At 42.5% G+C, this 21,119-nt stretch overlaps 1 protein-coding gene across 3 annotated transcripts in view; it reads left to right on the forward strand.

Moving 5' to 3' along the window:
- ST3GAL1 (ST3 beta-galactoside alpha-2,3-sialyltransferase 1) overlaps nucleotides 1-21,119 on the forward strand; it is a 136,886-nt gene that overhangs the window by 45,727 nt on the left and 70,040 nt on the right. The window lies entirely within an intron of this gene.

Genomic DNA, 21,119 nt, shown 5'->3' on the forward strand with positions numbered 1-21,119 from the left:
GCCCTACAGTGTGACCAAACAGCAGTTTACGTCCACAAGTAAGGCATTACCATACCCGGGAGAACCTGCTTAACAATTTATGGGGTAAGGTTCTCCAGTGGCACAAGCTGGGCAGGTCATTGAAATGGTAGATGAGTGGAAAAATTGCAATTTTCATTTGCATCATCCACAGCGTATTCATTTCTGAAAAACACCTGTGGGGTCTAAATTCTCACTACACCCCTTGATAAGTGCCTTTAGGGTGTAATTTCTAAAATTGGGTCTCCAACATGGCGTCCGCAAACCATTCCAGCAAAATTTACGCTCTAAAAGTCAAATACCACTCCTTTTTCTTCTGAACCCTCCCATATATGTAAACAGACGTTTATTATAACCACATGAAATTGCTTTACAAATGTTGCTGCTTTTTCTTCTTTTTCTAGTTTTTCACTTCTAAATTCTAATTAACTCCGCAAAAAAACCTTTTGGGATTCCTACTATACCCCTAGATGATTCCTCGAGTGGTGTAGTTTCCCAAATGGAGTCACTATAGGGGCTCAGCAAATGTGACATGGCGCCCAGAAACCATTCCAAAATCCAAATAGTGCTCCTTCCCTTCTGAGCCCTACTGTTTGTCCAAACAGCCGTTTATGACCACATGTGGGATATTGTTTTACTCGGGAGAAATTGCTTTACAAAAACTGTGGTGCGTTTTCTTCTTTAATCCTTGTGGAAATTAAAAAAAACTAGCTTAACCTACATTTTCTTTGAAATTTTTTTTAGATTTTCTCTTTCACGGCCTATTTCCAATAATTTCTGCAAAATGCTCACTACACCCCTAGATAATTTCCTTAAGGGGTATAGTTTCCAAAATGTGGTCACTTGTTGGGGGGTTTCCACTGTTTTGTCCCCTCAGGGGCTTTGCAAATGTGACATGGCCTCTGCAAAACATTCCTGCTAAATTTGAGTTCCAAAAGCCAAATGGCGCTCATTCCTTTCTGAGCCCCGCCGTGTGTCCAAACAGCCGTTTACGACCACATGCTTTCTGTCAGTGAAGTGGGATTTTTTTGTTTACATGCAGTAGATGAAAACCTGTGCAGACTTCTCACAGCTGAAGGTTTGTTCCAATTGTATACAATCTAGACTATCCTCTGTGCTAAACACATCAGCAACACAAATCTTTCTCCTGTCCTGATAGTTTGCTACAATGTATCAGTACAGATAAAATGTTACGATGTGTCAAGTAGATAACCGCCACATACTGATACAATACATCACAAAGCCTTCATAATGTACAGCTAGGGAACACATACACATTGACTAGATGGGATATGTTATCGACTTTCCACAATAGACGGTGTCCCCCAGAATGATGTCATTATGCAGCAATCTGCAGTAAAGCCATAAGTGAGATTTGGGGTGCAGCACAGTACCGCAACGTGGCCAATGCATGTATTGCACCCTTACTAAGCCTCTTAAAAAGGACATTTCAATTCTCCTAGTATGTCTTATACTTTAATTATACAGTACATTTATTCCCCATGAAATAACAATTCTGGAGAAGGGTATGTTCACACAGCCTATTTTCCAGCTGTAAACGCCAACAAAGCGGCCAAAAAATCGGAAGCAGAACGCCTTCAAACATCTGCCCATTGATGGCTGTTTTTGCAGCTGTTCAATAGTCTATGAAAAATGGCTCCAAAAACGTCCCAAGAAGTGACCTGCACTTCTTTTTCGCGGCCGTTTTGAAAAACGACCGCGTTAAAAAAGTGTGAACATACCCTAACTCTTGTGACGTTCCTCTGTTATTCCTCCTGAAAATATATGAATAAATTGACAAGTGATTGTTACCATTCCCCTTGTCAATGGGGGCGTGTCCCTACACAGTCGGAGACTGTCCAATCAGTGCTCACACGGTGCATCACCCACTTTTTAATTTATGCATGCATTTCCCCCTGGCCAACGGGGCCTGGTCGCAATTGCGACCTCTGCGAACCCTATAGTTACGCCACTGTATTTGCAGCTGAAAAATATATAACGAGATTTAAAAACATAAATTTTTTTTATTTTTTAAAGTCGAAATTTTGACTGTATGTGTGTGTGTGTATATATGTATATATATATATAATCTTTTTTTTTTTTTTAAATCTCTAAAACCCATTTTGCTGTGCAGGCTGCCTCTACTCCTTGCTTCGCCTTCAGTCAATTAATAATTGGAGCAATTTTTCAAGCAATTTGTGTTATTTTAGTTTTCCTCCTTTTTCATGTCATTTGTGTTCCAGCATTTTCCACGCGTCCCTGCCGTTCTCTGTTATTTTGGCTCTGAAAGCTTTTCAGGCAGCTGTTCTATTTTCTGAGCCTTTGTGCCGAGCCTCGTTCGTGCAGGTGTGCGGCGAGCGCCGCCGTCTTGTGCTGACAGTTTTTATCTCGCTGCATCATACCTCAAACCTTGCAATTAAATCCAGACACCATGAGGGATTTCAGGCTTTGTATGTCGTTTTGCATATATCTTGCTGCGTTTGTTTTATATTAATTTTATTTAAAATTAGTAGTTTTTAGGTCCAACATTCTGCGCTGATTTCCTAATATATCGCTATAGCGGTCAATGCCTCATTTTTCTGATACATAGCTCCAAATCCACTGCATAGACATAGATTTAAATGGTCAAATTCAGTTTACATGCAGCGGCCACTAGGGGGAGCTTAGAGCATACTCTCTATACTTTGAGATAAATAATAAAACCGTATGCTGCTCCTCAGCTCCCTCTAGTGGTGACTGGAAGCAGAAAGAATTTTATAATTTCTCTATGACTATGCAGGGGATTTGGAGTTCTGTGTTTCGAGGTGGCCACACATTTACCTTGCACATTTAAATGGAGCATCATTATGTCTGGTACTGTCTATTGTTCCCTGTTAACAGCCATTTCATGCAAGGAAGAGGCTGTAGTCTTTAGGATGATGGCTGATGGGAGCACAAGATCCACTTCCCCTATGATCACCACTGCTGAAAACCTCAAGAAGCCTTTTATATACATACTGTATGCTTCTCTTATAATGATGCTTCACTGTTATAAGCTGCTGACTTTGGGGTTTAGTGGCCCTTTAATTAAAGAACACCTCCAGTAATCCATGTGACCACGAGCATTGATCGGCATAAACATATAGCGGTTTTAGACTAATGAGCCCCCCCACACACCCCTTCATCCTACCGGCAAACAAATACTTTACCAAAAAAAACAAAGCCCCAATGAACCCTGTTTTCTGGAAAGTCGATAAACGCACCTGATGAAAAGAAACGTACAAAATACAAACCTAGAGACCTTGAATGACCTAAAAATCTCCAATGATGTGCAATTCCATCCTTTCCCCCTGCACCTCTACTGTTGTGTCAGTATTCACTGCAGTAGTAGCATTCTATTCATGAACCTGGAAGCTCCGGATGAACAGCATTCTAGGTCCTGTCCGGATAGGGGTCTGCTGTAATGCATAGGGTTGTGGGAGGACGGATTATTACATTTCTTTTCACTGGTAACATGTGATGTAGCCTCGTGGAATAGCTATTCTGGAAAAAAACTTGGTTCATATCATTTGATGTCAGAAGTAATTTGGCTGATCCTGTATGTTTTGTGTCATAATGGTTTTGTATAGTGAAATGTAATTCTCGGTGCTGGTCAGGTGCCCGAGCCGTTACCTTAAGCCAATTTCGCTTGTGGCGTAAACGCCTTTCAAATGTCAAGTATAAATGGAATCGGATGTGTCCTGTCCGATAAATGGAAATACATCCGCTATTGTCCAGCACGAAAATGGCAGAAACGCACGGATGACGTCCTTAATACAATTTCTTCATGAATTTATCTGCCGGTCGTAGCGGTGACCTGGAGTAGAGATTAAAATGACCTAATACAATATAATCCCCCCCCCCTCCGCACCTGGCAATATGTGGCATTATTAACGCCAGGCTCCATGTACATAAGCCGTGACCTGAGTTACACTTTATCAGTAAGCCATGATGAGGATTAACCCCGTAAAAGGTGTGGAGGTTTGAGAACAGGGATTATGGGATACTATAGTATAAAAGACAAAAATCACAAAAAAAGGAAAAAAATATAATTCTGTACTTACCACTGCTGTTTTGTTCCCAATGTTTACCCTGCTGAGCAACTGAATGTGGATAAGACTGCAGTGTGATTGATCGCTCTACTCTTAGGTGTTGTTATGCCATAGTTCTCTGCTGGAAGATCTAGGATAGATGGATGGATATTAGATGGATATATAGATATTGGATAGATAGATATAGATATTGGATAGATAGATAGATAGATAGATATTGGATAGATGGCTATTAGATAGATGGATAGATATAGATATTAGATAGATGGCTATTAGATATTGGATAGATGGCTATTAGATAGATAGATGGCTATTCGATAGATAGATAGATAGATAGATAGATAGATGGCTATTCGATAGATAGATAGATAGATAGATAGATAGATAGATGGCTATTCGATAGATAGATAGATGGCTATTCGATAGATAGATAGATGGCTATTCGATAGATAGATAAATGGCTATTCGATAGATAGATGGCTATTCGATAGATAGATGTATGATAGACAGACAGACAGCCAGCCTCTGGATGTAAACGGGAATATTTTCATTCACTGACAGCAAGCAGAGATCTGAAAATGGTGAGGAATTAATGCACAAAGTATAAGAGGAAGTTGCCATTTATAAAATAATTAAGCTTTATAAAATGTTCCGCTATTGCCAATTATAAACCCGACCTAAGTGAGAACGTTCGCTGTGCGGTATTGTTTGCATCTGTTCACCTGCTGTGTCCTAATGGCGGCCAAATTGACTGGCGTGCTGTCAACACCCCAATCTGTACTGGTGTGATCCTATAGAAAGTGACTACACCCCCCAACAGTGTGAAGGCTTCCTTTGTGTAGTTCGGCTTTGATATGGGGTGGTGGGTCGCCGCTTACATTCCAGCTCCTCATTAGTTCCTGTTATAAAGACACGAGGATGAAAAATTCCTCAGCGAATTATAAAATTAGAGGAAAGTTTAATCCTTCCTGCTCTGCGATCGGGTCACGCTGCTCCGTCTAATACGATCTGAAATTCAAGGACGTGCGTGAATTCCTACTCCGACGCTCTGCCGTAAGGTAAGAAGCGATACATTACAGAACACGGCTCTTTGCGGTGGGGCACAAACTTTTAATTAATACATTTTAAGTCCCTGTTCACACGTGAGTTTTTTTGCAGGCAGAAAAAAATCTGCCTCAGAATTCTTTCAGGAATTTTGAGGCAAACTTTGAACTGCCTGCGCTTTTTCTTCAGCTATTTTCTCGGTGGTTCTTTTTTTTTTTTGGGGGGGGGGGGGGGGGAGCGTTTCGCTCGCAGCCATTGAAGCTAATGCAAGGACTGCGGGCAAAAAACCACCTTGAAAATGCTCTCACGAGCGCCACAGGTTTTTCTTTCCTCCCATTGATTCAATATTCGGAGACCGCGGCAGGAAAGAACATGTCACTTATTCTTCCCGCGAGTGGCCAAAAGTCGCTCGGCAACATAAACGCCTCTGCCTGCCATTGAAATCAATGGGGGCGATTTTGGCAGTTTTTTGGCGCTGATTCCGACGCAGTTTTCCGCATCAACATCAGTGCCAAAAAAACTCTGGACCTGACGTGTTACCCCCATAACAATAATTAACGGTGTCTCCATAACCGCACTTCCATTGTGCCACCTTAACAGTGTCCGCCACTGAACCCCTATAATAATTAAGCAACTATGTCCACATATAAGCGCTACCACCATGCCCCTGTAAGAATGCACATAGTGTCCCCCATAACATGCCCAAGCTCTGAACGTGGGACGTCTCACCAACAGGCATTTTGTGTATAGCTTTGTTTTTCTGATACAGAGCTCCAAATCCTCTCCTTTCTTTTACTCTTTTAGCCATAGTTGCATGATAAAATTCTAGCTGCTTACAACCACCACTAGAGGGAGCTCACTACCTATTGATTTATATAGCTCCCATTGAAATCAATAATAAATGTCTTCATAAAGCTCCCTTAGTGGCAGCCACAGGCAGTCAGAATGTGTGAAAGAAAGCTGAGGATTTGGAGCTCTGTAGCCTTTATTTCTCTGTTACCTCTAGAATGATATATTATGAATTTTTTTTAGCACAGAATTTTAGACTTCTATAGAATAAAACAAAAAAATTCTGTAACTTTCTGATATACTAGGGGGGGATTTTTATTTTTTGAATTGTTCCCAATAGAATATGGACTGTATAAAATATGGACTGTGACGAAGGGGGTTTCGTATGAGCCAGTTTATCAGACAATGTTTGGTTGGTTTGAATCCCGTGGAAGGCGCCCGAAAGAGAATTGTCTCAGGGTTAAGAGATATCTACGGCACAAATTTTTCTTATCCCTCTCTTGACTATTTCCCAAAAGGGCGTAATCCTTGGGCAAGTTAACCAAATATGGGACAATATTCCAGGTGCTTTCGAGCACCTCCAGCAGGGTTTCGGGCCACACAACTTTATTTTTTGTAAGTATACAGGTGTCCTATACCAGCGGGGGAGTCATTTAAAGGAACTCTCTTGGACCCTCACACATTGGGGAAAACAAGGTGAATTATAAAAAAATTGTTTTAATGTCCAACTCCGTCCGTTGCCGGTCAAGTTGACGTTCCCATTCCCCTACACAGTACGATTCTGAGCTAGAGCCATGAAGTAGCAGGAGTGAATAGATCAGGGATGTAGAGGTGTAGTTGCTGTAAGGGGCTGCTCCACCCAGGTTAGGTGCCTTAAAGTGGCTCTGTCACCAGATTATAAGTGCCCTGTCTCCTACATAATCTGATCGGCGCTGTAATGTAGAGAACAGCAGTGGTTTTTATTTTGAAAAACGATCATTTTTGAGCAAGTTATGAGCAATTTTAGATTTATGCTAATGAATCAGTCCATTGGTCACTGATTGGTCAGCCTCATACACTTCTCTGTACAACACCCAGTTGGTAAAAAGTAAAAACACGCCCAGTTGTCCATTGAGAAACTCATTAGCATAAATCTAAACTAGCTCATAACTTGCTCAAAAATGATAGTTTTTCAAAATAAAAAAACACTGCTGTTATCTACATTACAGCGCCGATCAGATTATATAGGAGACAGGGCACTTATAATCTGGTGACAGAGCCGCTTTAAGGTCCCTTTACACAGGCTGTAAAAATTAGCACGATCAACAAGACAGCTCGTTGTTCGGCGCTCGTTTGCTTCTTTCGCAAGGAGCAATGATCGGTTATGTATGGGGACAAGCGATCACCACTACAATCGTCCTTCCCCATACATTTCCATCGTGTCGGCGGCACGTCATTCTGCTTAGGCAAGGAGATGTGCTGCCAACTAGCGACCATTTTTTTGTCCGCAATACAAAAGCAGATCAGCCGATAAATGAGTGTTTGCTTGTTTATCGGCTGATCGTTCATATGAACGCTTGATCGTTGGCCCATGTAAGATCTGTAACTGGGCAGGGCATATGACGCAAAAAAACTTCTACAAGTCTATCGACACATGTTTTGTCCATTATATTACTTTTCCATCATTTCTATGAATTTTGACTAATCCTCCGTTCCTGTAGTACGATCCCCCGGCTGCTATCTAGTGGATGGTTCTATCAGAGGCTTGTAACGTGTGTTGCGTGTAATCCTACCCTGAGGTATCCGTGTAAGCTGGCCGTGTAAATCAAATTAATTAAAATCTATTCTTCAGGAAGTTGGAGGCTCCGGACATTAATGAGGGTTTAAGGGAAAAGATTCTCAACGCTGCAAAGTGATTTCTATGGGAAGAAACTTTACTAGGAAAGAACAATGAATACGTCTCCTGCCAAGTCTTGTACCGAGGAGATTCAACGTCTTTAATTGTTCTGGCATTAAAGACGATCTCCACCTTCGCAGCCCATTTTTTCTTTATTGTTCCAATGCATCTAAAAGGAAAAATTAAGCAGCTTTCCAAAACATCATAATTAAAAAATGTCTCGCTTTTTGTGTCTACAGCTTTTCTACAGGACTATGTTTCTATGGTAACAGACTACAAACAAAGCCTGTGTGGTCTGATCATGCAGTCCTATTCTCCTCCATCCTCCATTTTTTTTTTCTTACACTAACATACATTTGTTAGGTAAGCAAGAAGTAGAGAACAGATGTAAGGTAACCTGATGACAGGGTCAGACTACAGGGCTGGTTTGTAGTCTGTTACCATGGAAACCAACCCTGTGTAGTCTGACCCTGCAGTCATGTTGTTTTACATTTGTTCCCCACTTCTTCTGACTAACATACGTTTCATAGATAAGCAAGAAGAGAATGGATGATAATATGACCTCATGATCAGACTACACAGGGCTTGTTTGTAGTCTGTTACCAGGGAAACCTTGTCCTGTATGGAAGCTATAGACACAACACAAAAGGAACTTTTTAATTAAGATAAAATAATTTGTAAAAATTGCCTCATTATTCATTTAAGATGCACTGGAGCAATAAAAATAAAAAAAAAGTTGTGAAGGTTTACATAGCCTAGGGGTATTATACTTTTGTATTCTACAATCATACAATTTTCCTGTATACTTTCCGTATCAATCCCTCCATTTTCAAGATCTTTGCTTGCTGTCATTTAATAGAAATCTTAAGGCCAGGTTCCCACAGGACGGATACGCTGCGTAAAAATCACGCAGCGTGTCCGTCCTGGAACCCGCAGGACATTCCATCCGAAAAATTGTGGTGTGATTTTTCAGACAGAAATTCTGCTGCGGAAGAAAGCCGTTCATACTTAACCCCTCCCTCCTCTGACGTCCGCTCCGGCCTCCCTGGATGACGTTGCGGGCCAGGTGACACTTCAGCCTGTGATTGGCTGCAGTGGTCACATTTTATTTCTGACGGCGTTGCGATTTTTTGCGGCGTAACCGCTGCAATTGTGCCGCAAAAGTCGCAATGCTTGGCTTTCTGTTGCGGGTTTTGCATCCCCGTTGAATTCAATAGGGAAAACCCGCAACGGAAAATCAACAAGACCTGCTGCGGAATTAAATTCCGCACCGCAGGTCAAGTTATTAATGTTTACGTTGCAGGTTTTTTTCCGCAGCGCGGGCATGAGATTTACTAAATCTCACCCACTTTGCTGCTACTGTAAATTTCCGCTCAGAAATCCGTTGCGGAAATTCTGCAGCGTTTACGCTACGTGGGAACCCGGCCTGAAGGTTTACTTTCAGAAGTTGACGATCCGTCCTGGTCATGTGGTGATCACACAGGTGCCCGGCTCGTTACAGTTATCAGAGCTGTTGATTGTAATGAGGTGTGATCATCACATGACCAGGACAGATTGTCATCCTCTGGAAGTAAACAATGAAGCCTTGTATTTAATAACAGCAAGCGGAGATCTTGAAAAACGTGAGCGATTGATACAGAAATTAAATTGGAAAATTGCATAAATTTTCCTTATGCAACGAATAACATTATTTTTCAGAAACGGCGCTGCCCCTTTAAAATGTTGTATCCTGGACACTGTTATGCTCAGCAGTCTATTTGGCAAACCCGCACTTGCAGGGCCGACATCCGTACCAGGCTAAACTTGGAGGCCTAAAGTGATCTGGGAAAATACGCCCTACCCTTGTCAAGCCAAGCGTGGTGTAAACAGGCGGCCCAATATGACTCTCTAAACAAGGGGCCACCTACACCCGGAGCCGGCCCTGTACACTTTTATATTACGAATTTGTGTATACAAGGGCAGTAAAATGTTCTGCAACTTTCTAATATACTTTGTGTTTCAATCCCTGGAAGTTTCCAAGATCTCTGCTTGCTGTGAATGAATCTCATATAGTACTTCTCAAAGCTGAGAGTTTGCTACAGTTGCATTCAGTCTTGGTAATCCTCTGTAAATTGAAGTGTTTGGACTCCAGACTGATACATTCAACAGACATTGTACATTGACTGGTACATTGTAGCAAACTAGAGCTTGTGCAGCTGCTGATATATTTAGCAGGATTGCTAGACTGGATACATTGTAGCAACCTCAGCTGTGAGAAGTATTCAACTAGATTTGCTGATAACAAACAGATATTGAAAATGGGGAAAGATTGACATTTAAAGTATATTAGAAAGTTGGAGAACTTCTTTCGTTATACAATAATGAAGCTTTATTTACATGAAACCCGCAGCTGTGAGAGCAGGACCAGGTCTGTACAGACTCCGAAGAGGGGAGAGATTAGTGCTGCTGATGTATTTTGCTTACAGGGGAGCTAAACCTATTTCTCTGCTCATCTACATGGTTCTTGAATAGAATGACAGAAGTACAGTGAAGACTGACACAGGCAGAGCTGTAGGAGAACAGGAACGACAGGATACATGTGTATGCCACCTGAGGTCCATAGGGCGACAACCCTTAGGGTATGTTCACACGGCTTATTTACGGACGTAATTCGGGTGTTTTACGCCTCGATTTACGTCCGAAAATGCGCCTTGATAGTGTTGGCAAACATCTGCCCATTCATTAGAATGGGTCTTACGATGTTCTGTGCACACGGTAATTTTTTTTACGCCCCGCTGTCAAAAGGCGGGGCGTAAAAAAGACGCCCGCGTCAAAGAAGTGCCTGTCACTTCTTCAGACGTAAATGGAGCCGTTTTCCATGGACTCCATACAGCTCCATTTAACGTCCGTAATGGACGCAGCAAAAAGCGCCTCAACATGCCATTACGGCTGAAATTACGGAGCTGTTTTCTCCTGAAAACAGCCCCGTAATTTCAGCGGTTACGGACGCTGCCGTGTGAACGTACCCTTATGGGCACAGAAATTCCCGTCCTTAGTGGTAGTCACCCAGCATATTGTAATGTAAGTATTTGTTAGGGATTTTATATTGTGTCGTGAGAATGGATCTCGCCCTGAGAACCTTGTTGTGTTTGGGCTGCGGAGATTTTCCTGTCCTCTTCTGTTACTCTGTGTAATCTACTATATAGCATCGGGCCAGGATGAAAATCTACCGGTCTCTCATGAGCTCATTTCACTTTTGTCCAAACTCCAATTTTCGTCTCATTGTTTTGGGCCCCCCCTCGGCACGGCTCAGGTCTCAGGGTCTCTGAACAGACCTTATTTAATGCGCCTGGCAGTCTCCCTCGGTTTGGGCTGAACAGGCGGTGTGGATGACTTATCGCATTCCTGGACGTGGAGACGGTCGTGTTCCAGGACTGGGATGGTTTGCTCCGCTCTGCTGGGAAGACTCCCTCCCTGGTCTTTCCACAGTATTATATTATTACTATTATAGCAAAGACATTTCTGCAATTTAGTGTCCCCTCATATGTGTAAGACCAGGGCTCCATGGCCCCTCTTGGGGGTCAGAATTACTGTGACTGCCTCGTGACTTCAATATTTCCCCATGGGACTCTTCCGATTGTCGCCCGACTTTTCGCCCCTTAGGAAAACGCTGAGATCACACAACGATTTTACATCGACCAGAAGTTGCAATAGAGCTCCAGCCTTAAAGGTGTTCTTCACTTTGGACATCCCCCTACTTGTTTGAAGGGTTCCTTGACAATAAGCAGATCACGAAGTATCCACCTGCTGAGACCTCCAGCGATCCGCTGTGATCTGTGCGGAAACCTGGCAGTAAGTGTTTAATTTCTCTGCAGCGCCACCACAGGGGAGATTAAGTATTACACTCTGTGCATTCATATGAATGTGTTGTCTGTGTAATACAGGACGGGACAGGTCGTCCAGAGCGAGAGACGCTCTTTGTAACCGCTCTCCACTCTGGCCAAGAGCTGAAGATCCTGAACGGGGATCACATTCTATTACCCAGAATTCCCTAATATTCCCTAGGTATTGAAATGGGTTTTCTAAACTGGACAATCCCTTTTAATGCTGACTCCACTGCAGCAACGGGTTCACATAGTAGAATTCGTATTACTGCTCTTTGCAGAATCCCTTTTCTTCTCCTTCTGCTCCCACTTCGGGCTCATTCAGACGAGCGTGACTCTCGTTCGTGTGATGTGCGTTGAAATAACAGACAGCAAACGGACCCGTTGATTTCAATGGGGCCATTCAGACATGCGTGAGTTTTCATGCAGCGGGAGTCCGTTGTGTGAAACCCACTGCATGTCCTAGCCGCCCAGTGAAGCTTATGGGAAGTCTATGGGTGCGTGAAAATCACGGACCGCACACGGACGCACATCTGTATTCTGTCCGTGTTTCACGCATCAATTACATAGAAATTCTGAGAATTAAAAAAAAAAAGTGCTTTCACGGACATTAAAAGCTGTGAAATGTAGAAAAAATACTGTTTTTTATGTGCGCAAATCGGGCAAGCTCGTCTGAAATGTTCACACGCTTAACAAAAAACGTCTGAAAATACGGATCGGTTTTCAATTGAAAACCACTCCTGATTTTCAGCAACTCGCGTTTTCGCAGCGTTTTTTTACGCCCGTTTTTGGAGCTGTTTTTCTATAGTCAATGAAAAACGGCTCAAGAAGTGGCCAGCACTTCTTTTTCGCGGGTGTTTTTTTTTACGCGGCCGTTTTGAAAAACGGCCGCGTAAAAAGAACGCCCCGTCGGAGCAGAACGCCGTATTTCCCATTGAAATCAATGGGCAGATGTTTGGAGGCGTTCTGCTTCCAATTTTTCTGCCGCTTTTTGGCAGTTTATGGACCGAGGTTTCTTGATCTTGATCTTGGGAATTCCTCCATTCTGGAAAGTGTTCGTTTTTTTTGTGTGTAATTTTTGGTTATCTGAGTTTTTTTTTTTGTTTTTTGTTTTTTTTGCATCCCAAAAACGTGAAGATGTTTCAAAAGCATCTTGACTTTTGACATTTTACCCAATGTCGATGAAAGTGCAAGACGGACAGTTTCCTCTTAATTGTTTTGTTTCACAAGCCAGACTAGCAGGAACATCAGATGAGGTTATGGCCTAAGGGCTTATTCACACGAACATTGAATACGTCCGTAAAACAACGGCCGTCACACGGACGCATGTATTTCAATGGGGCCATTCACACGGCCGTTGTTTCGACGGACTGTGTGAAGGGTCCATTGAAAAATATAACACGTTCTATTTTCTTCCGTTTTCACGGATCCCTCCCTAGACTCGAGTCTATGGGGATCCGTGAAAACGGGACTCGCACGGATGGAACTTGGATGTGAAAAACAGCCGTTTTTCACGTCCGAGTTTCCCCATGTTCGTGTGAATAAGCCCTAAAGGAGTTGTACTGTGTTTGTTTCATTAAAAAAGAGCACAATCCCTATCCTCTTAAAGGGGGGCTCTGTTTGTTATTTTTCTTATCACAAAATGACATGAATGGTGGTCCCGGAACTATAACCCACCTAAGTGAGTCCTACGGGTGGATCCTTCAGCTAGTGCTGCCATCAGAAGTATCTTTGCCCCATAAAGACAAATGGTCAGGGTGATTTGGGCTCCTTCCCATCTTGGACCCCATTGTGCACTTTTGATGGATATCTAGAGTGATAACATAACCCTCAGGCCCCATTCACACGACCGTAGATTTTATCCGTAATTACGGTCCCATCCATTTCTATGGCCGACGGACCCCTTCCTGTATATTCACGGGAAGGTGTCCGGGCCGTAGAAAGTTTCCGTAAAAACGAAGACGGTCGTGTGCAAGGGGCCTTGGGCAGCATGAAGGTTACGCTCCTTCCAACATACAGTTACCCATAGATCTGACAATCTGAGGGGCCCATACCACATATTTGATGGGTCTCAAGTATGTTCAATTCCAAGAGTAAACTGCCCGTCCACATTTGATGAGTTTCGGGGCCATCGTCGTGATTAACCAGCAGACCGGTCTTAGTTATGCCTTTAAATGGCACTCGAGGAGACGCTGGGGACATAAAACGAGGGGCTTAGTTAGTAATGGCTGACGTCTTTCTTAAAGCTGGAACAATATACCCGGGAGCGCATGCAACCGGGCACGTTATAGGACTGGCGTGAAGTTGGGCAGGGTTTCCTGAACCCCCGAAAATCCTTGTAATGTGTTGGGACTTTTCTACATTGTTCCAATGGTGGGTCATCGGGATCCATGCTGTGGTGCAAAGGTGTGCAGATGTTGCAGCACGGACCCTATACTCGTGTAGTAGAGCTGAGTTTGTCAGATTTTTCAAGAGTCGTATGTTTCAAGTGCCATATTTTGTGCCGTATACGAACTATGGAAAGATGGTTAGTCGACCCCAGTGACCAAATTCCACAGAATGATTATAATCGGACTGCAGGTAAACCTACTACATTAGAACCGTGCAAAAAAGAAACCATTGCATGATATATTCATATCTCCTACGTCTAACCAGATGTAGCAGAGATGAGATTGTTATCTATTCCTTATATAACCGATCATCACAATACACAGAAGTGACGGTACGCACAGTAGTATAAGGGAAGTAATTCAGCTCTGCTACATCTGTATAATAATGTTACACCCATATACGGCAGAGGAGCCTTTGGCCACCCTGAGGCACCCAGGTTCTGCTTGCAATTGAGACGTTTGCACCTTTTACGGCTACGCCTTTCTTTGCACCCTCCTAAATGTTTTTAATGCGGCCCCAGGACCGTCTCATTCGCTGCCCGGACAATGTGTGGACGTCCAGCATCCAGCGTTTCCTCTTAGGCCATAAAATGCTGAGGCTGCTTTGTATGTTGTCTATGGCCTTGCCACATTTTTATATATATTTACTAATTTTATACATTTCCAAAAACTTGTCGCCACATTTTAAGACCCACAATGATCTTATTTTTCTGTCGATGGAGCTCTGAGGCTTTTTTTTTTGCCGCCCGACTGGTAGTTTTTACTTCTACTATTTTGGGGTACAGACTTTCTGATCACTTTTTTTTTTTGGGGGGAGGCGAACTTAGTTCGGGTCATTACAGAGTCTATGACCAAGTCTGTTTTTTGTTTTTTTTTGTTTTTTTATTGTTTACATCTTTTTAAATAAAAAAAAATTGAAAACCAGTGGGATGTTAATCTTAGAATTTTTTGTTCTATTATTAAACATTTTATCAAGCTTTTTAAATTCTATTCATTATATTATGTGCCCCCAGCTGCCAGGACAAATCGTCGGCGCCCCACAATTGCACGGGGCAAGGTATGGGATTGAGCTTGATGGGCTGACAGCGGGAGCCATCGACCCTGTCATCTAAAGGGTTATATGGACAGTATCCGAGTTATCAGCTGTTAGTCGTAATACACTACCCGGTGCCAGCGCCAGAACTATACAGAGGATGGTGCCAAGGGTTTAAAGATGTATTCCCATCATATACATTTATGGAATATCCGCTAAATACGCTGCTTCCTGGCGCTGGGGTGGGGTTTAAACCCTGTTAGGCACCTTTTATGAGATAGTGTGCAGCCAAAGCCCATTGGGAATAAGTTGCTGTTGGTGCCGACTGCCGAGTAATGAACCCAAGTTTGAGATCGTTCTGGGCATCAGCGGGTGATGGGCAGGAGTCTCCCTGCGGAGTAGTAACTAGTCATAGTGAGGATAAAAAGGACGTACCCCTGTATCAGGGAGCAGTGCCCGAAACTGTCCTATTAGTGGTGAGCCGCCATCATTGCCTGCCAAGTTGTACCATTGGTAAAAAGACTTTGCCCCAAATCCCTATTTTAGGCTGGAGAGCAGGAGGAGCATGCGCCATCCTTCTCCATGGATAGTTCCTCCTGTCAGTCGACAGGGAACCCTCACTTACATCTATGACCTGCCTCTTTGACTGGTTTGTTGTCGGACAGACCCTTTTTAGATGCTCTTTATATATTTTGTCGTTGGCCAAGAAAGTTGGAAACCTGCTCCAACCTCCAAAGGAAAAATAATCTGATACAGTGAAGGGTTAATGTGCAGTGTAACGGACAGTCACTCGCAGCATATATCCTGTTATCCTCTTAGCGGGATTACAGCTTTCTAGCCGTTTCCTTAGATGTCTGTGTGGGGGATGGGCCGGTGTATGGAACTAGATCAAGTATTTCTGTGTCTATTGAAATGATAAAATTTAAAGGGGAACGTCACTATAACCAACCACCTTAAGATAAAAGCCTCTTAATGATGCCCTATCCAAGCTCAGCAGTAGGCACACTTTTACCCAATAAATGGCCTCTATGCCAATTGGGAGTCTAGAAGAAGTGAGCTCTTTCCCTGATTCATATCATACGGTGCTCCGCCTGCTTCTGGAGAGTCAGGGATGTCATGTGACATGTTTTGACTCTACTGATTGGTTGAGAGGGCTCAGAGGGGAGGGGCATATATGGGAAGCTCCCTGAAGGGCAGTTTGTTGGCCATAAAGTGGCTACAATGGTTCTGGCAAATACCATCACATTTTGAGATGTAATAAAGGGTTTGTGTAACCTTAGAAAAACATGGCTGTTTTCTTCAATAAACAGCGCCACTCTTGTCCATGGGCTGTGTCTGGTATTGCAGCTTCACCTGAATGGGGCTGAGATGCAATATCTAAAAAGAGTGGCACTGTTTTTGAAAGAATGCAGCCGCTTTTTCTAATCTTATACCGCCCCTTTCATGGAGTTTACGCCATTAAATCCAAAAACATCTGTAAAGTTCTTGATTCGGCTGTCACGGTTCTAAAAAATCTATCAATATCCTAGAAAATCTGTTGTGTTTTTTTTCTAGTGCACTTTTTTTATGCTCCTATTTTCCTAATCCTGACAAATCTGCTGCAGTTTTTTTTTACTCCTATGTATCATACTTGCCAACTTTTGAAAAGGGACATCAGAGATTTTTCCCTTTTTGCCCCGCCTGTTTTATATAGGACATGCCCACAAACCACAGCATTTAAAGAGGACCTGTCACTAGGTCATAAAAGTAGAACTGGTTTATTGACCTGAATAGCGCTGTCTCCCTGATTCCAGCGCTGGTTTTATTTTTTTCCGGAACCCCACTGTTCCAGAGATATGGCCCACTGTTGTGCTGACTCCCTCTATGCCAATTTGCTGTAGTTAGCCAACGGGGTGGAGTTACACCTTCCCCGCCTCTGATGCTGGCCAATGAGCGGGAGGCAGCTTGAGGGCAGTTCAGTCCCTGTTGGCTGACTACAGAAAATAAGCATAGAGGAGGAGAAACACAACAGGGGGCCATATCTCTGGAACAGGGGGGGTCCTGAAAAAAAATCCCCCCCAAAAATTGGTGTAATCAGGGAGACAGCTCTATCCAGGTCAGTGAATCAGTTCAATTTATATGACCTAGTGACAGGTCCCCTTTAAATCACAAATAGTGCATATGACCCCTTCATCCCTCCCCAAAAAGAATAGACCTAAACTAATCCAGACTCTAGAACAGACCCCCTAAATAAATCCAGACCGCAGACCAGACATGCCGTTACTCGCCTCTCCTCATTCCTGCCGTCTTCACCCTCGGACGCCGGTCTGCAGCATCGCCACCCACAAGCAAACAGAGGGAAATATATTTTACAGGTAGCCGGGCACCCTGCAGATTTGCCTGCTTTTCCGGGAGGTGTCCCCCTTTTTCCCCAGGAGTATCCCAGACTTTCCAGGAGTGGCGGCAAGTATGACACATCTACGTAGATTCTTTCTGGAAAAGTTGAACAAATCGTGTATCGGACCTAAATAGCTCGAATTTTTTTTTATTGCGTTTTAAAATCAGCAGTGAGGGGGAGAGAAGTTCCTTTTCCGCATGACATAACACGGAGATTGCAAAATAACAAATCTATTAGTGGGAATTTGCTTTGCCGGTTGAGGCCGGGTCTTGACTATGGCGGCGGGCTCCCCGGTTGTAGGATGTTGGTAGGGTGAGCTGGCGCTGGGGGTAACATCACTCGGGATATGAGTCACTTAACTCGTCATTGTTGTACGACTTGTCTTTGCACATTTACTGAAGTGCTCCGGTAATCCTATACTGTTGTGTGCTAATACCCTGTACATAATGCTCTTATAGGCACCTCGCTACAGGCAAAAGGCGTACACCGACAATACAAGTCATTAGGACCAGGGTCATATTTCAAAGCTGCTGCAAATAAACAACCCTTGTACTGTTGTATGTGTTTATGTAAATATATTGTATATTTGCAGTTGTCATTTAACCTTTTTTGGGTTATATAATTTGTTCATCATAGTAACTGTTTGAGTTTAGACAATGCTACAGCTTTACCAGCGATGCTCCATAACCATATTTACCACATCATAATATCACGATGAGGTGTGCTTAATGACTAATTCAACTCTGCTACATCCATGCATGTATTGCATAGAGTATATACGAACACACAATTAAGTTACTAAAGGGCAAATCCAGTCTTAAATAATATTTGCATTTGTGATAAGTATAATTCCCATTTTATATATATATATATATATATATATATATATATATATATACTGCCCCCTATGTACAAGAATATAACTACTATACTACTGCCTCCTATATACAGGAATATAACTACTATATTACTGCCCCTATATACAAGAATATAACTACTATAATACTGCTCCTATATACAAGAATATAACTACTATAATACTGCTCCTATATACAAGAATATAACTACTATAATACTGCCCCTATATACAAGAATATAACTACTATAATACTGCTCCTATATACAAGAATATAACTACTATAATACTGCCCCTATATACAAAAATATAACTACTATAATACTGCTCCTATATACAAGAATATAACTACTATAATACTGCTCCTATATACAAGAATATAACTACTATAATACTGCTCATATATACAAGAATATAACAACTATAATACTGCCCCTATATACAAGAATATAACTACTATAATACTGCTCCTATATACAAGAATATAACTACTATAATACTGCCCCCTATGTACAAGAATATAAGTACTATAATACTGCCCCCTATGTACAAGAATATAACTACTATTATACTGCTCATATGTACAAGAATATAACTACTATAATACTGCTCCTATATACAAGAATATAACTACTATGATACTGCCCCTATATACAAGAATATAACTACTATAATACTGCCCCTATATACAAGAATATAACTACTATAATACTGCTCCTATATACAAGAATATAACTACTATAATACTGCTCCTATATACAAGAATATAACTACTATAATACTGCCTCCTATGTACAAGAATATAACTACTATAATACTGCCCCTATGTACAAGAATATAACTACTATAATACTGCCCTCTATATACAAGAATATAACTACTATAATACTGCTCCTATATACAAGAATATAACTACTATAATACTGCTCCTATATACAAGAATATAACTACTATAATACTGCCCATATATACAAGAATATAACTACTTTTATTGCTGCATCTCCGATCTGACTGCTATTCTCTCCCTTCTTTTGTCATCGCAGAATATATTCATTCTACATCTGTAGAGGAAGTGGCGATCACCTGTGATTCATTAGCTGGTGTACAGCTGCAGAACATTCTTATACACAAAGATGTGTAAGGGGGCAGGAAAGGAGTCCACAGTAGCTCAATTAAACTGGCTACAATCATTAGATGTATGTGGACCAAACCCACCGATATTGCCGGGAACAGCCCACCCTCTAGTGCGTATGGTGCTGTCCCAACTTACGCCACCGGCAAATGTCGTTGTAATGATGGGGGTAAGGAAACAGACAAGTGAGCCCTAATCTACCCGCCACTCAGTCCCTGCCTACTTGCAACGACCCGCCCTAGGCGACGGGGTACAACTGGGCGACGGTCCCTACGCTCAATAAGTGCACGACAGACAAACAGACAAGGGTACACAGAAGCAGGGAAAGGGGCAGTTGCCCACGGCAACACCGTGAGCAACAAGAGTGGTGAACGAGCCGAGTCAAACCAGGAGTGTACGAGGTACCAAACGCAGAGCAGGAGAGTAGTCAGTAAGCCAGGGTCAATATGAAGCAGGGTCAAATAGTTCAAGAAGCTGCAGCAGGGCCAGGAAACCAAACGAGAAGAATCACAAGCAAGGAGGAACAGGAAAGGCAGGTATAAATAGACAGAGGGCGGGAGCTAGCTCCATCTGGCCAGGCTGTGATAGGCTCTCCCACTCCTAAGCCTGCCACCCTGATTCTCACAGACATAGAAGCAGGTGCAGACTTATTACCTATGGGCGTAGATACAGAAGCTGTGCCTGGCAGATCCTTAACAGTCGTAATAGGAAAGGGTCAGACATGTTGAATTTCAACTTGCCGATCCTTTTGTTTATTCTTAAGGCCTTGTTCACACTGAGTTTTTTGCCGAGTTTTTTGACGCAGATACCGCGCCGCAAAACTCCTAAAAAACAGCCCGAAAATGCCTCCCATTGATTTCAATGGGAGTTGAACGAGTTTTTTTACCGCGAGTAAAAAAACCTGCGTCGCGGTAAAAAGAAGCGTCATGACCCGTCTTGAGGCAGTTTCCGCCTCAAAAACCCCATTTCAATCAGTCAGAAAGAGGAAAAAAATCCTCGACGAGTGTTTTGACGAGTTTTTGTCAAACCACTGCAAAAACCGTCTGGAGTAGTTTTTGTAGGAGGAATTGGATAAGTGGAGAGTCTGGCAGCAGCTTTCTCCCTTCTTCCTATTGGAAACACATGCATGCTCGGCCCAGCGTGGAAGTGTAATGGGGGAGTCGGAAGGAACATCTATCTAAAGTGTATGGCCAGCTTAAGACCTTGTTCAACCAGTGCAGACGTGATGCAGATTTTGCCTGCATTTTTATGCCAAAATTTGTGTTGGATCCAGGAGAGATGTCACTTCAAGGTCTTCCTATTAAATATTTTCTCTTCCTGCATCTGCACTATGTAAACAAACTACTGTTCGCCCTTTTCCTGCCCCATACAATTCTTTATTCTGCAGCTGTGCATCAGCTAATGAATCACAGGTGATCGCCACTTCCTCACAGATATAAAAGACTGATTAATATTTTCTGCTAAGACAAAAGAAATAGATCAAAGAAGGGGGAAGAGTAGTCAGAGATGGGAAACTCCGCAATAGCCGATATATAGTAGTTATATTCTTGTATATAGGGGCAGTATTATAGTAGTTATATTCTTGTATATAGGAGCAGTATTATAGTAGTTATATTCTTGTATATAGGGGCTGTATTATAGTAGTTATATTCTTGTACATAGAGGCAGTAT

The sequence above is a fragment of the Rhinoderma darwinii genome, chromosome 5 (assembly GCF_050947455.1).
Source record: "Rhinoderma darwinii isolate aRhiDar2 chromosome 5, aRhiDar2.hap1, whole genome shotgun sequence".
NCBI lineage: Eukaryota > Metazoa > Chordata > Amphibia > Anura > Rhinodermatidae > Rhinoderma > Rhinoderma darwinii.